General features: G+C 39.5%; 1 long non-coding RNA gene across 1 annotated transcript; it reads right to left on the reverse strand.

Moving 5' to 3' along the window:
* Window positions 1–14453: 14453 nt before the first annotated feature.
* On the reverse strand, window positions 14454–16312 carry LOC308315718. Its single transcript, XR_013964070.1, has 3 exons — window positions 16252–16312; window positions 14878–14913; window positions 14454–14707 (listed from the first exon to the last, which is right to left on the reverse strand). It is a non-coding gene; the product is annotated as an uncharacterized lncRNA (long non-coding RNA).

Genomic DNA, 16312 nt, shown 5'->3' on the forward strand with positions numbered 1-16312 from the left:
CATTAAGAACTAAGGCATTGGTAGACCTGCAGGGTCCATTTTGTTCCATTTGGACACTGAGTCCAATAAACACTAAAGATTTTACTGTGTGCCCCAATTTGTTGTATGCTGTCTGGGCCTACATACTTACTAGACATAATGGTGAAATCAAGTCAACTTGAATATGTACCTGCTGTTAATGTTTTTCGATGGAAATCATTTATGATGATGGGACATCTTTGTCTAAATTCACATTCAGCTTTTCCCTTTTATAGCCTTATTTTACATGAAGGGAAACATGTTAAATGTAAACTAAGTGCAGTAGCACAATGACTATGAAGTAATTCATCCTGATACACTGTAAATAATGAAAACTACCTGTATATATCTGCTGGTTTATTCAAAATACAGTCAATTATTGTGTTACTATGCATGCTGGGCAAGACCTACGCTGTAGACGCTATCATTTGTTTTGGGCGGAAGTTGCGGGATTTTGGCGGAAGTATACCGCTCAAGGAAATTATGTTGATGCTTTACAAATAAGTTTACCTTCTCCGTGAATGAAACAAGTGTTGTGAATGGTCGGAAAATCGTATCCGGGGGAAATAAATCTGTCGGATGTTCCGGACCGACACTTCTGCCGATAGCGTCTCTGCCTCAGGTTGTGACCAGGCTTTTTGAAAGATGAGTAAGCCTGGGAGGGACCGAGGCTAGTTAGTTACTATGGTACGAAAAAGATGAAATGACAAAAAGACTACTGTAATATACCTATATTTGAAATCATTGTAGCCAAAACAAATTGCAATTCATGGGATTCCTTCAGGTGATTTCTGTCCTTTACGTTTTTGTTTTCAGATTTATCTATGCACAGTGTTGCTTCCAATGGAGACCCAATTGGCCACTTGGCCATTGGTGGTTAATGTATAACCTGCACCTGATGAGATGTAATCCTAAGCATGTAATAATGTTTTTATAGACTATACTGAATAAGGCCCTTCTTTGTTATGTGATGTTGTGTGTGTCAGTTGTGTCTGCCTTCATGTACCCTCGATCTTGGCTGCTGTAAGGAGTCGGGAAATGTTCAAAAGGGCAGTGCAGCACATTTGCTGCAGCTATACTTGTTTCCAACACCGGTAGGCTCCCTGCTATATCTGCCTATACAACTTAGGTCATCAAGGAAACTCTATTTTACTCTATTCCACAGCATTACACATACAATAAAATAGGCTTAGCCTCCCCTAAGCCCCTCAAAACAAGCCCAATTGACTGACTTCTATGTAAACCAATAAGATTCATTAGCACCCCCCCCTCTAAATAGCCAGCCCCCCCCCCCCCCCCCCCCCATAGCACCCTCAGTCACAATTTTCTGGAGCCGTCCCTGCGAAAAGCTGATCTACAAGCTCACAACACATCACGGCATGTTGTGAGCTTGTAGATCAGAAATCCTCTTTTCTTTTTAGCCTCTAATGACATAACATAACCAAAATTGGGACGTCAGGGGTTAAAGTGGTTAGCTATAGTTAGCCAGCGAGACTGTGGGGGAGTTATCCTCTGCATACTGGCAGGTACAGTCCCGAGACAGGCATTGTGTGACATATATCGCAAGTCCAAGTATAGGTCCAAGTATATTCCATGTTTGGGATTTCAATAATTGGGTCTTATCAGTACAGTTGCAGGAGAAAAAGGCCACCTATAGATGTGAATGGGTGCGTATTACAGTATAGTATAATGTAGTATGTATGTAGTATAGGCCTACATATTAAGGTTATTAGTTACAGCAGGTAGATGCATGGCTTCTTAGAGGATAGTGTTACTTGAGGACAGGAGGAAGTTCTACAAGCTAAACTAGTTTTGTGTTTGTCAATGTAGCTTAAATAGTTGTGATTTATCATTAAGGTGCAATGTTGGTGAGAAAGTATGCAGATCTAAAATACCTGACTCTTGACAGTCAAAACAGATCATTATCTACAGTAGGCCTACATGATGAGTGATTAATGAAAGGCACGGCAGGATTGAAAGGAATGCAGTGTCACAATAGTTTGTTGCAAATGTGCCTTGATCAGAGGTGAGGAGGAGGTCTGATGGTGAGGCTGTGGATAAAGGTTTCCATGAATTATGCTTTTTGAGTGTTATTATTAAGGGGCCAAGCCCGAAGGGACTTTGGGCCCTTATTGTAATTGTCTGTTTATTTTTCTTCTCCTTCTCCTATAGCTCATGAACAATTTGACAGTCAGCAATAAAACTTCAGTACACATATGCAAATCATGCCGAACAACTTTCATGTTCTGACTTTTTACTTCTTGACCTTTTGACCCCTGACCCCTGGCAGGCTCTTAAAAAAATGAATGATAAAAGAAGGACCGGGCGCTATAGCAATCGTTTGAAAATGAAACCGAAAAAAAAACAGGCATAACTCGTGCCTCGTTTGGCTTGTTTCCCTAATGTTTGTCTTTAGTTCAATGTTTGTTTTGTAAACGCCATTGACAATGAAGGGAAATTTTACGCCATAATGTGTCATTTATGTCATATTGTCCCTTAATTGTTAATGCCGTTTAATGTTTGTGTTTGCACCGTTTGTTTTTCATCACAGTTACATCACCTAATCCAGGGGTTCCCAAACTTTGTCATGTAAAGGACCCCCAAATTGACACTAATTAGCTCACGGACCCCCATTTGAAAATAAATGCCATGGACCCCCATAAGAGAAGACTTTTACGGCTCTAGCAGTGATTTTCAACCCGTTTAATTTCAAGGACCCCCAGTTTGACATGCATTAGTCTACGGACCACTATTTAATAGCATTTCTATCTCTTGGACCCAACAATTTATATTGTAAAATCAATGCTAATTTAACTCTGAGTTACAGACCCATAATGGTCCATTTGGTTCCAAATTATCATTTAGCTGGGTCCCCCCTGGAACTCCCTCAAGTACCCCTGGGGGGGTCCCCGGACCCCACTTTTGGAAACCACTGACCTAATCAACATGAGATAGACTTTAATATTTTAGCGCCCCTCAGATCACACGGGTGAGATTTTTCTACAAGATACAAGATTGGTCTATAGGAAAGTCGGTATAGGAAAAGCTGATCGAGAAACCTGTAAGGCCCAAACCGCAACTACTTGCAACAAAACAAACCACACCAATGCAACCACACCAATGCATTAAGGAGTTGCATAATGTTGCAAGGAGTTGCATGGCGATCCTCTGGTGTTATAGGGCTTTAAGACACATCACAACGCTTGTAGATCTGCTATATTTGCCAAATGTTTGCCTATGATGATCAACCCCAGAAAGGGTTTGCCAGGGTTCAAGTGGTCCTTTGCAGTCAGTCCTATGGCTGCTATTAAAAGCATTAATATTAATATTATAATATTCAAAAAACATTAGATTATGTGGGAGGGGGGAATGAAAAAAACAAAGGGCATTTATAAAAATGTGTATATCATAAATTCAACTCTTTTCTTTCTTCTTCACACAATCAAATATGGTCATGATTTTAGGCCTAATGCCCTAATTGATATAGCCTACTGTAAATAGTTTTGGAAATCCCTATATGGGTCAAATGAATGGGGTCAGGAACCATGGAATCAGAACATGGCAACCACTGCTGTCATAGCAGTGGTTGCCATGTTCTGATGGCATAGCACTGCTTTGGCATAGCAGTGCTATGCCCTACAGGGCCTACGCCACGTCCACTAGTATTCCCTCTATTGTATTGTTCTGTGTGTCTTTGCTGCCACCATCTGTTCCCGAGAACACACGGCTCTACACTTTTTTGTATTTTGTAATTTGTATTTCGCTGGGATGGAAGAAATTAGATGTATTTTGTATTTAGATAAATTTTTTGACCCAGTATTTGTATTTTGTATCAAAATACATTTTCAATGTTTTTTTTAAATACATATATTTTAAATACATACTTTTTTGTATTTTGTAATTTGTATTTCGCTGGGATGGAAGATGTATTTTGTATTTAGATCAATTTTTTGACCCAGTATTTGTATTTTGTATCAAAATACATTTTCAATGTATTTTGCCCCATCTCTGCCCCCCCCCCAAGTATAACAAATAGTCGCCTATTAATAAAGTGATGCTTGAAAAAGTCTACAAGTAGGCTACAATTCTGCAGCAGCACCAACAACAAACAAAGAAATACAAAAATGTTGAGCATTATAATGTCTTCTGCATGCATATATTACCTTTCTATTAACTATTCAATTAATTTGAACATGCATACTGTATATATTTACAATAATCGTGAAGAACTTATAGATTTAACATTTGCAAAACATTACAATATAGTAGGGTAGGGCAGGCATAGGCTACTACTATGCCAATCTGGACTGGAGGGGCACAAAATCCAATCTGGGGGGGGGCAATGCCCCCCAATGCCCCCCTGTAGAGACGGCACTGGATGCATTGCCTTTGTGGTGTTCTCTCTCCTGAGTGGATAAACATTCGTAACCTAGCTAAAAAGGATGGGTTTAGGGGCGGCCATAGCTGAATGCTTAGAGAGCCCACCTGGTACTATAGGCTCTAATGCACACACACATGTGTGTGTGCGCGCGTGTACACACGCGCGTGTATTTTAATCTACGATTGCAATTAGCATAAGAGGGCGAGAGATATAATCGTGGGCGGTGTTAATAGTAGGCTAGATTTAACGAGGTGAATGTGGGTAAAAAAAAACGATCCACAAGATCACGCAACGTGTCACCACTGTGAAACCATGTGTGCTTCAGCTATTTTCAGCTATAAATGTGAAACATACTATAGCCTATATAGGCCTATATTTTTTTAAATGCGCTGTTAGGCTGTACATGTGTTTGTGTGGACCCCAGGAAGAGTAGCTGCTGTTGCAACAGCTAGCCTATACTATACGTGGTAGGCTAGCTGTGCTAATGTGGATCCAAATAAACAATAAAATGCAGGGTGCACAGGGTAGCATACAGTATATCGCCCTTGCTGCGTGTTTAAAATCTCACATGTTCATAATGATTCAAGGTTGTACTTTATTTAATCGTTACATCTTGTGCACTGCAGGTACATTAAGCAACTCTTGCATGGTGTGAGCTACTGTAGGTTCTGAGCACTTAAAGAGGATGTGGTTTTGTTCATGACTTGCTTGTATTTGCGGTGGTTTGCTGGCTCTCTCCATGCATGTTGTTGTGAAACCGTATACATGCAATAGCAAAAAGTGTAATAGACAAAGTGATGAAGTCAAATGACTTGTAGGATGTAGGTTAATATCAAACATAGGATAATGTGGCAGGACTGGCAGATTGAAGTTTTGTGTATTCAGCGAACAGTAACACGGTAACACCCCTTAGCAATGACATACTGTATCAGTAGGAAACCTCCCTTGGTGAGGCTCCATTGCCTGTCATTGTGTCAGCAAGCAGAGCAGCAAATGGAATACATGTCCTATACCAACAAGTTGTCCTACACCAACAATTAACAACAAATACACACACATTTGCAGTTTGTTCTTATCATTAATAATATCAAGCATGTTATTGGAGAGACTGGTAACGTTGTCTTAAATACATGACACCTCATAATACTATAAGGGAAATGGGAGGAGTTCATCCAACAAACTGATTTTATTTGTTTATTAAAATGCAGATGATCATATACAAGCACACATCGGATGAACCTTGTTTACATTGAAACGTCATTAAAAAAAATGCTTAACAAACTGAAGCTACTGCATGTTTATTATAACATTTAAAAACCACCACTTCACAACTTTTCAACCTATCTTCATATAATAGGTCCTCACTAATAATCATGATGCAATGGCACAATTATTTTCTACTCAGTCTGTGTCTCATAGGAGGGCTGTGGGCAGTTCAGAAACCTGTCCACCAGTGACATCATCGTTAGACAATATTTTACAAAGAATGTTTAGATTTGCATTATCGTGAGAACGATGGCTTCCCCATTGCAACTTTTCAGGACTAGAAAGCCTGCGTTTCTATTAGCTTGGATTCCCCATTGATGATGTCACTGGTGGTCAGGTTTCTGAACTGCCCACAGCCCTCTTATGAGACTGAAAGACTGAGTAGAAAAAAATGGTGCCATTTTACCATGATTATTAGTGACTAGTAGGCCTATATGAAGATAGGTTGAAAAGTGGTGAAGTGGTCCTTTAAAACAACACCATCTACAACCTAAATAATATGCAAATATAAACACTTGCTACTTGCCATCAACCTCCCATCGTGAGCTTGTAGATCACCTATTTTGACTATTTACAAAATAATTTGGAGTTTTGTAAGTTTTGAAACATTGCTTAAAATAGAGACTAATGTAGGGTTGATGTGGTTAAAATATTTGTATAAATCCAGTAAACAATTTAAAAACATTATACAAACATTATAATGAATTCACATTTTGAAGGCAGTACAGTAACAAAACTATGCTAAAAGGATAACACAAAAATCCCCCGCGGGCTTGTTTCCATTGTGGTCCATACTGTACTGAATTCATCATCATGACATACAATACATGATGCATGTCAGCAACAACTCTAAGAGCAATACTAGATATATTTACAGAAAATATTGAGTGTGTGTGTGTTTGTGTGTGTGTGTGTGTGTGTGTGTGTGTGTGTGTGTGTGTGTGTGTGTGTGTGTGTGTGTGTGTGTGTGTGTGTGTGTGTGTGTGTGTGCGTGCGCGTGCATGCGTCCGTGCGCTCATGAATGTGACGTGTGCACATGCACATGCATTTTGAGTGCACATGCAAATTGGTTGTGTGCGTGCCTACATAGGTGTGTCCAATTGTCCATGGTTCTTGCATTTATATGGTATACCCTACAGTACATACATGTTTTGCTTGTAATATCCACAACAATGACTTTTGTTATGGTCATTTGGGTCCAGCCTGGTTCACATTCTGTAGGTCTCATCAGGGACAAATTAGCCATTGGGCCAGCGGGGCCGTGGCCCAGTGGGGGCCCTTGGCTCTCAGGGGCCCTTCGGGGGAAATTGGACCATGAGGTACTAGGTTTGACGCCCTGAAAAGGGTCCTTCATTGGCTGTTAATTTTGTTAAACTTAGGTTAAAAAGATGATAAAAACACGGAAAAACACAAAAATGTCACGCGCACGCACGCTATGGGGGACCTGCAAATATTACCGGCCCAGGGGCCCTCGTAGGGGTTAATATAACGTTAATATGAACTGAGAAGACTTCTACTCAGGAGGAGAGAGACGCAGCTGTGTGAAGCCTGATGTATGCTTCATCGCACGACAGTGTTGCATGCACATCCAAAATACCCTATCCTAAATATCCTATTGGCAAAGAACGAGATGCGTTGAGACGTGTTGTGAGCTGGTTGTTCGGATACGTTCGACGTGCAACGATGTAATGAATAGGCTGATCTGGGATCAGATAACTGCAGTGCAACTACAGGCAGCAGGTTCATATTGAACTTTAAATATAAATGTAATAGTTCTAAAACTATGCATTGCAATGTTGTGTTACGTTCTCCAAATTAGAATAATAATAGTCTAAGTAGCCTATAATATCTCTGCTCTCGGGAAGCAACCACCTAACTCCAAAATGTACATTTTTCAGGAAATGAAGAAAACCTTATTTCAAAACAAAGCAATAATACTGACTCACCAAGGTTGTTGTTGTGACTTTACATATTGTCTACTTGCATGAGAGGGGGAGAGGTTGTGGAGTTTGAGGGTCAATTAAGGTTTTGTCCAAAGCGTTTTTTACCTACTTTCCATTGGCTCAATATTTTCGAAACAACACACAGACGTAAAGGGTGTTCAATAGCACGGATTTATGCAAAGAATTAGGTGGAGTTAGGTGGATTCCTCCCGACAGCAACGATCATAATAACATTCCCCAGGCTATTTTTATTTAATGGTCAATTAAAAATGGTGGATATATAGTGGCTAACGTAACCCTTGGTGCAGATCCATGTGTCTTCATCCACGTGTGGTGTTGGCTTTGGTTTTCCTACACGGCTGTATCTGAGGAAATGAAACAGAGTTACAGTAACATTTTAAAACGGGACACTGTATCATTAAACATGCAGTATAAAACATTAGTCTGCGTTTCAGTTTTTAATCATTCGTTACGTTCTCAAAACATCACAAGTACCTCTGCTCATTGGAGTGGGAATTCACTCAACAAAAAAAGCGGATCTACAAGCTCACAGCGCGTCACTTCGTGCCACACTATGACCTTGTAGATTTGCTATTTTTTGTAGAATTGTGAACTTTTCTAACCTACGATATTGACTCTCCTAACATGAATGTTGCACAATAACATGAAATTAAACCAGATTTAAATCATTTGATTGGATGTTTTAAAAAGTGTATAGTTTACCATTTGCATATACACCATCACCAGGTTGGTTTATGTGAGACTCAAGGACTCTGAAATTGAAATATAAATATGTAATAATATGTAATAAACCAATTATGTAATCCACTGCTGTCATGTTGGTGAATATAACAGAGATCAATACTGTACCTACCTGACATAAGCTGGATCTGTGAATTAAAAACAATACGTTATAACATCAATAGTTGAACCAAATGAAAACATGCAGCTATAAATGTTTAGTCAGTGTCTTCCTCATGTTAACCCAATCTGGGTCATGTAATACTTTTGGCGATTCAAAAAAATAGCAGATCTACAAGCTCATAGCGCGTCACTGCGTGCTATGAGCTTGTAGACCTGCTATTTTTGAGAAGAAAAAAACACACACATTTCTAACAAATCAAATGAATCCGAACCTGACAATTAATTGACTCCCCTAACATGAATGTTCAAGAATAACACCAAATAAAACCAGCTTTAAATCATTTGATTGGATGATTAAATAAGTGTATACGGTACCATTTTCATAGTCATCATCAGGCTGGTTTATCACCCCATAGACGCTTGTGTCGCCTAAAAGTAAATAACATGCATTAATGTGGTGCTAAATTTAATTATTTCAGTGATGGTTCCTATTTAGTTAATGCTAATGAGGAAAAACTGGACTTCAACTGGACTTCCAAAAAGGACTTTAAATGAAGATGCATTTTAAGTTAGACATGAATTGATTCAAAGTAGAAGCAGTTTGTCACAGGTGTCCTTAATGAACGCGATTGGTTGAAAGGCTGACCGTGCTGCAGTGGGCAGTACACATCATCAGCAGACGCACTCTTGGTCGTCTGGTCTGTAGCTGGGCTCTGATTGGTTCCCTGAGACCGGGCGTGTCTGCAATTAAAAGACCCATATTTATCAGCAGTAATGAAGTATAAAATAAGATGTAATCTATTACTGCTGTCATGTTTATGAGTAGACAGAGTAATACTTAGTAGTACTCACCTGACACCACATGGACCTGTAAATAAAAAACAACACCTTATAACACAAGTATTTAAACCTTCTAATTATCATGTCTTGTCAATCATTGCAATCTAGATACAATCCTTCTAATGTAATCTATAGGTAATCCATGGAGTGCAATCAAGTGTTCTATAGGTGTAATCCATGTAAAGATGTAATCATGTAATGTAATGTAATCATGTGAGTTAGTAGTTGTCACCTGTGTATCTCCACAGCAGCACCACCACCAGGATGGTCAGTAGTATCACAAGCAGAGCTCCTCCAACCAGACCTACTACATACAGAGGACTCTGTTCCTTTGATCCAGACCCTGAAACCACAATGACGTTTTAAAGAACGAAGCAAAAAAGATCAAGCTATAACTACCAGTAAGACGCCTGAGGGCGAGAAGAAGCATGCACGCGTCCGCCTCGTTGACGGCAGACTGCTGGACGAGTGCTGCATGGCGCTTTGGCATGGGGCGTCAGATCAACATGTGTACTGGCCAGTACAGGGTTTGATGAGTTCAGATCAACATATATGGATTTGAGGCATTTTGTTCCAAACCGGTCACAGTGTGCAACAAAGTTGTACGCAGGTAAAAAAAAATGTAATTTCTTCCTCAGGCTAACTTTGGAAGCCAATCTGAAAAATCTGAAGGAGCCGTTTCGTTTAATGACTATAGAGTTACTGTGTAGCCTGCTGATTTGTGCATACAGTATTTGGACAAAATCAGTTTTTTTCCTTTTTTCAAATATAATATATATATATAATATATTTAATTACAAAAACAAAAACCTGTTGAATAAAAGGAACAGCATACATGCGTATATATTATATATAAGTACAGCATATATGAACTCACCAGAGACAGTGATATAAACTGAGGTGCTGTACTGTGTGTAGTATGTTGGGTTTCCTCTCCCTCCTCGACACCAGTATCTTCCACTCTCTGAGACACTGGAGGGCCTGAATGTGTAGGTTGTCTGTGTTGTCACCCTAGTCACTGGTTTAGAGTCTTTGTTGTCTCTGTGCCAGTAAATGTTCCATGAAGCTGGACTCTCCACTTCACAGGTGAGAGTCACACTGTTTGATGCCAGTACACTGTTTCTGTCTGATGTCAGTGTAGGCTTTGGTTGAGCTGTTATGACAGAAAAATGAATTTGAACTGTGAAAAAATTGAGGGTTTACTCTGTATTCCTCTCAACTGACAAAAACATTGGAAACTAGAACTGCACTCTGCCGAGTGCATACTTGCTTGTTGCACACTAGTAGGCCATAAATGGCCTACTAGTGCGCAAGCAGAGCGCGCAAGTACTTTCGACCGCTGGAAACTATCACATCTCAGTATCTCTGTGAAGGAACGTTTGAAATGTATAATCATTACGTGTAACTATTTGCTACCTAACTACTTTTTTTACAGAAAAATGAATCATTGATATGTGATGAAAAAGAAAAGGTATATAAACTGAATTAAAATATATTATACAGTATAATTATTTTATTACTTATTGTAAATTGTCAATTGTTTTAAATGTATTTCATTTTGTACTATAGTGATATTAATACTAAATCATGATCAGAGTAATATGTGTCTCTAACTTCAATTTCTGTAATAATACTTTCAAATTTGTTGAAATATACATGATCTAAAATACTTCCGAAATCTGTAGTTGGATTTGTATCTCAGTGATGACGTAAGAGAAATGGTCAGCTGTGTAATCTGGTCCCACCAGATACCACATTACGTCATCGTTGAGAGCTGGGACCAGAGTACACGGTGTGTATATGTATGACTAGCTCTCAGTGATGACGTAAGAGATATGGTCATCTGTGTAGTCTGGTCCCAGCAGACCAGGCACAGATTTACAAATTACAAATCACATTACAACTACATACAGAGTATGTAGTTGTAATTTGATTAGCAGTATACTGTGGTTACTTGGTTCCAAAAAGTGAAGCCAAGTTTTTTTCAACCGTAAGTCTGTGCCTGGTTTGCTGGGACGTGTTACAACATTACGTCATCGCTGAGAACTGGGACCAGTTACATACGGTCCCAGTTCTCAGCGATGACGTAATGTTGTAACTTGTAACTGGTCCCAGCAAACCAGGCACAGATTTACGGTTGAAAAAAACTTGGCTTCACTTTGAAGAGACCAAGCGAAATGATTACTTGCGCGCTCTGCTTGCGCAAGTAACTACATACAGAGTGTATTTGTAGTTGTAATTTGATTAGCAGTATACTGTGGTTACTTGGTTCCAAAAAGTGAAGCCAAGTTTTTTTCAACCGTAGGTTTGTGCCTGGTTTGCTGGGACCAGTTACAACATTACGTCATCGTTGAGAACTGGGACCAGAGTACATGGTGTGTATGTATATGACGTAATGTTGTAACTTGTAACTTGTAACTTGTAACTAGTCCCAGCAAACCAGGCACAGACTTACGGTTGAAGAAAACTTGGCTTCACTTCGAAGAGACCAAGCGAAATGATTACTTGCGCGCTCTGCTTGCGCAAGTAAATATTATCTCTCACACACACACACACACACACACACACACACACACACACACACACACACACACGCTGCCCCAAGCACTGTGGTTCAAGTCCCATTTCCCACATCCTTGGTACATCTCTTTATGTCTACACAGTAGTACAGAACCATAATTTCAACCATTATCATAATATAAACCCAATGTCAGTGTGATGAGTAAATTATATGACTCACCTGACACCACCAAGGTGACTTTATCACTTTTTTTCACAACCTGGTCATTCCCTGTAAGACGACCGGTACACTGGTATTCACCACTGGGCCTTGTGCCCTGTGGCGTTGTTTTAAATGCATAAGGATTCTGACCAGAGTATGTTTTATAGGAAGCACCATCTTTGTCTATTATATAAGACCAGTCCTGCTCTCCTTCATTCATGTCACATGTGAACGTAACAGTCTCTCCAGTGAATGCTGGGTTGGGCAGAACGGTCAGAACGGCTGGAGGTCTCTCTACACAAACACATGGATCAATCACTGTGTTTGATTCAGACCATGCAGTGGAATATATAGTGGAACAGGACACAGCAGTGGGAGTGGTTTTCTGGTTCCACTGAAAAATCGGCCATTCGTTTTTCCACAGTGATTAACTTATTTATTTATTTATTTATTTTAGCCTAGAAACTATCCAGGGTCCTGGTGATCCATGAACGTAATACCTTTTATTGTGTGAAAAATCACCAGGATCCTGCAGGTGGCTTGATTCTATAGGCTTAAAATAATTGATATAAATATTTGTGTAAATCTCTGTGAAAATAATTGCTGATTTTTCAGTGGAACCAGAAAACCACGCCCATACTGCTATGCCCTATAAAGCTGTGAAACAGTGTGTTTATAACTCACCAGAGACATTGACATCAACGTGGTTGCTGAGATGTGTGTAGTATGGCGGGTCTCCTCTCCCTCCTCGACACGAGTAGATTATATTAGCTGAGACTGTGGGACTGTAGGTTGATCCATCTGTCACCGGTCACTGGTTCAGACTCTTGGTAGTCTCTGTACCAGTAGATGCCCCATGGAGGTGTACTGTCTTCCACAGTACAGGTGAGAGTCACGCTGTCTAATGCCAGGACACTGGTACTGTCTGATACCAGTGTAGGCGTTGGTTTAGCTGTAATTTATAAAAGAGACATAGAATAGAACTGTGTAAGTATTTCTCCCAAAAGAATCAGAATCACACAACTTCACACACCTGCTGTAACACACAGAGCTGCGCCCCAGAGAAGTATTGTCACACCTGTCACACCTATCAGACAACTGTCTGATGGGTGTCTCTCAGGGCTCCGCTCAACGAGCAGTCGTGCAAACGTGCACACGTGCGTGTGCCATGCGACGTGCGTGCGTGCGTGTGTGTGTGTCCGCTGACGTGTGTGAGAGAGAGACAGAGAGGCAGTGACAGTGCTTTGCTTGCTTCGTGGACCACTTGGGGGTCCACGGACCACCTGCCTCAAAATTAAAATAATAATAATAATTATTATTATTATTATTATAATAATAATAATAATAATAATAGACATGCATGTCCCATTTTGCACATCCTTTTCTCTCTTACAAAACCCTAATTAAAGGGTTAATAAATGATCATCAGTGATGAGTATGCATGGAACGGCATAATCTCCGTGGTACAAACACAAACAGCCACAATATTGATACTGTGAGATGTCCTGTATTTCATATGAAAAAAAGTTTATCTTGCCCACACACGGACATGCGGGAAAGAAAGCGTACTGTATATAAGTTTCTTTTGTAGTCTATATTATAATATATTTTTTAATATATTATACTTTTTTAGAGACCGATACGTTATTGGTTTACCTACGATGCTATACTGTAGATAACTTTTTTTGAAACCTGAATCGTGAAATGTAGACGACATTGTCACCCACTCACCCCCTAGTCATACTGACGGCAACCTTTTGGGGCCGATCAAATCATTTATAAGAAGAAAAACAAAACAAATAGTGTTGTCTCCTGCCTTTATTTTCTTCTTGCTCGATGGGCCCAAAATATTGTGTTCATTGTCATGATTTGTCACGATCCGAGTTGGCTTTGTCCGCGGCGTAACCGTCTTTAAATAAATACTTTAAGAAAAGCCTATGGGGAAAATGCATTGCGATTCATTTCCATTTCCTGAGATACAACTAGTGTCGCAAGATAGCAACTCGGCCACGGGAACGCCCATGTTAAAGGTAGAGTAAGTGATTTCACTTATTTCAAATATCACTTATTTTTTTGTTTTGTTGTGATAATCCTCTCTACTATAGAGTGTGCTGACCATATAAGGAGTTCCTCCCTGTCCCCAGATAACCCCTGTGTTTTTGACTCTCTATCCTGATTGGACGAAGGCTTAGGTCCCACAGCCAAAAACGAAACCTAAGGTTTTTTGAGTGAAATCACTTACTCTACCTTTAAATCCCACAATCCTTGGGTGCATGGCAAATAGGGCACACAGTCTCTACAATAATATATTTTTATACTTTTGTGACTGAAATACCAATTAGTTACCACCGGTAACTAATAACAATACGTTTAAAACCACAATTTAATATTTGACTCAATTCCGTGACTTACCTGATGATACAATCAAAGTTACTATAGTGCTGTCGCGTTGATCCTCATGAGGTGTTTTACGGTGACTGTGACACTGGTATGAATTTTGACCATCTCGCTCTGCTTGCAATACAAAATGATTCTGATCAGTGGAGCTGATAGGTTGTCCATCTTTGTATAAGTTCCAGCCTTCGTCCTCTCCTTCCTTGTCACATATGAATGTAACAGTCTCTCCAGTGAATGCCGGGTTGGGCTGCACGCTCAGAACAGCTTTTGTTGAAACTACACAAACACACAAGTAGAATCAAATCAAATGGTACAAACGTGGTACATCATACAAAACTGACATAAATATACTGTAATAATTGAGAGGCTGAAGTGTGTGACAGGTGTAAATATGATCTTTACTGAGTGAATTAACTTAAGACAAAAGATAATAAATGAATCCTCACTTTCACTGAGTCCACAGGAGAGGAAGATGCTCACCACTGGAGAGAGAGAGAAAACAAATTGATATCAAGCAATATCAAGCCGAGCATGAGTTCTCAAACTCTGCCCGAACCCGACCAGGGCCAACCTGATCCGGCCATGACGGGCCTAACATGTATAACACGGGCCTAACATAGTTCTGTTCTGTCTGTTTGTGTATTTATATATGTTTGTATTATGAAGATGGTGCTGACTGGCGTTTCGCTTTTACAGAGTGACACAGAGTTCTCAAATTCTGCCCAAAACCCGACCAGGCCTGACCCGAAGTTTTTGGTCCGGGTCGGGGCTAAAGTCTATGCTAATAGGGCCAGGCTGGGCCTCGGGCCTGATCCGTTATGGCAATGGCCTGTGGAGAACTCATTACTAACATAATGCTATATGGCTCAAGTTCAATGAGAAAAAAATACATAGCGATCGCCGATTTTACTTTAAAACACTTCTGTGGTCACTTTAACACCCACTCTAGTTTCTGTGTGCACCACAGACAGTATTTAAGTTGTACTATTTTATCTTGTCACATTTGGAAGCATCTATAGAGGGCATTTCCAAAAGCACTTTCACTTCTTCTAACCCACAAATGGAAAATGCTTCACTTTATGTCATGCAACTTCCTGGGGTTCTGACAGCAGCAGCAATCCACGACTTACAGTCCTGAGTAACGCCCCTTTATAGCATAGTGTAGATTGTGTGTACGTTTTGAAGAAAATGTTGAATTCCTTTCATATTGTATGAAAATATCAACCGTACAATCTGAGGCTGCACATTAACGCATGGTTAATCGTTACTGAAGAATGCAAATGTAGCCTAATTTGTAAATGTACGTTTATGATGGTGTCTCTGTACTGTATATACTGTAGTTGCATCATCACTGCGGTACTTTTATTATTATATTGTATTAATTATTTCCTATAGTCAATTCAAATATTGATGAAATGATAAATATACATTGAGGTGAAAACTTCCTAAATCCTAAATAAAATAAAATAAACATTTTACATAGATTAAACTTTAAAGTGGCACTATGTAACTTTTAAAATGAATACAATGTAATTTTGTTAAATCTGTATCTTAATACAATAAAACTTATATATCATTGAGGTGGTTGACCTTTGTCTACCTGCTCTTCTATTAAGACATTTAGATCGTGTCAAAGGTCATATAGACACAGGATCTGACATGAATTTTGACCTGGCAGGCTCTATTAGCATAGTAACCATAACACCATATAAAGAGTAAAGTTACATACAGTATTACTGATTGAATGTATTCAAACTCATCAACTTAATACGAGTTTAATGGTGATATATAACTGACCTACTATAAATAATTATACTCACAGAGGAGAACACAGGCCACGGTGTGTAGTTTCATCTTCTCTAACGGCTCCGAAAAACCTTA

Source organism: Protomyctophum bolini (genome assembly GCF_963924005.1).
Source record: "Protomyctophum bolini genome assembly, chromosome: 5".
NCBI classification, from domain to species: domain Eukaryota; kingdom Metazoa; phylum Chordata; class Actinopteri; order Myctophiformes; family Myctophidae; genus Protomyctophum; species Protomyctophum bolini.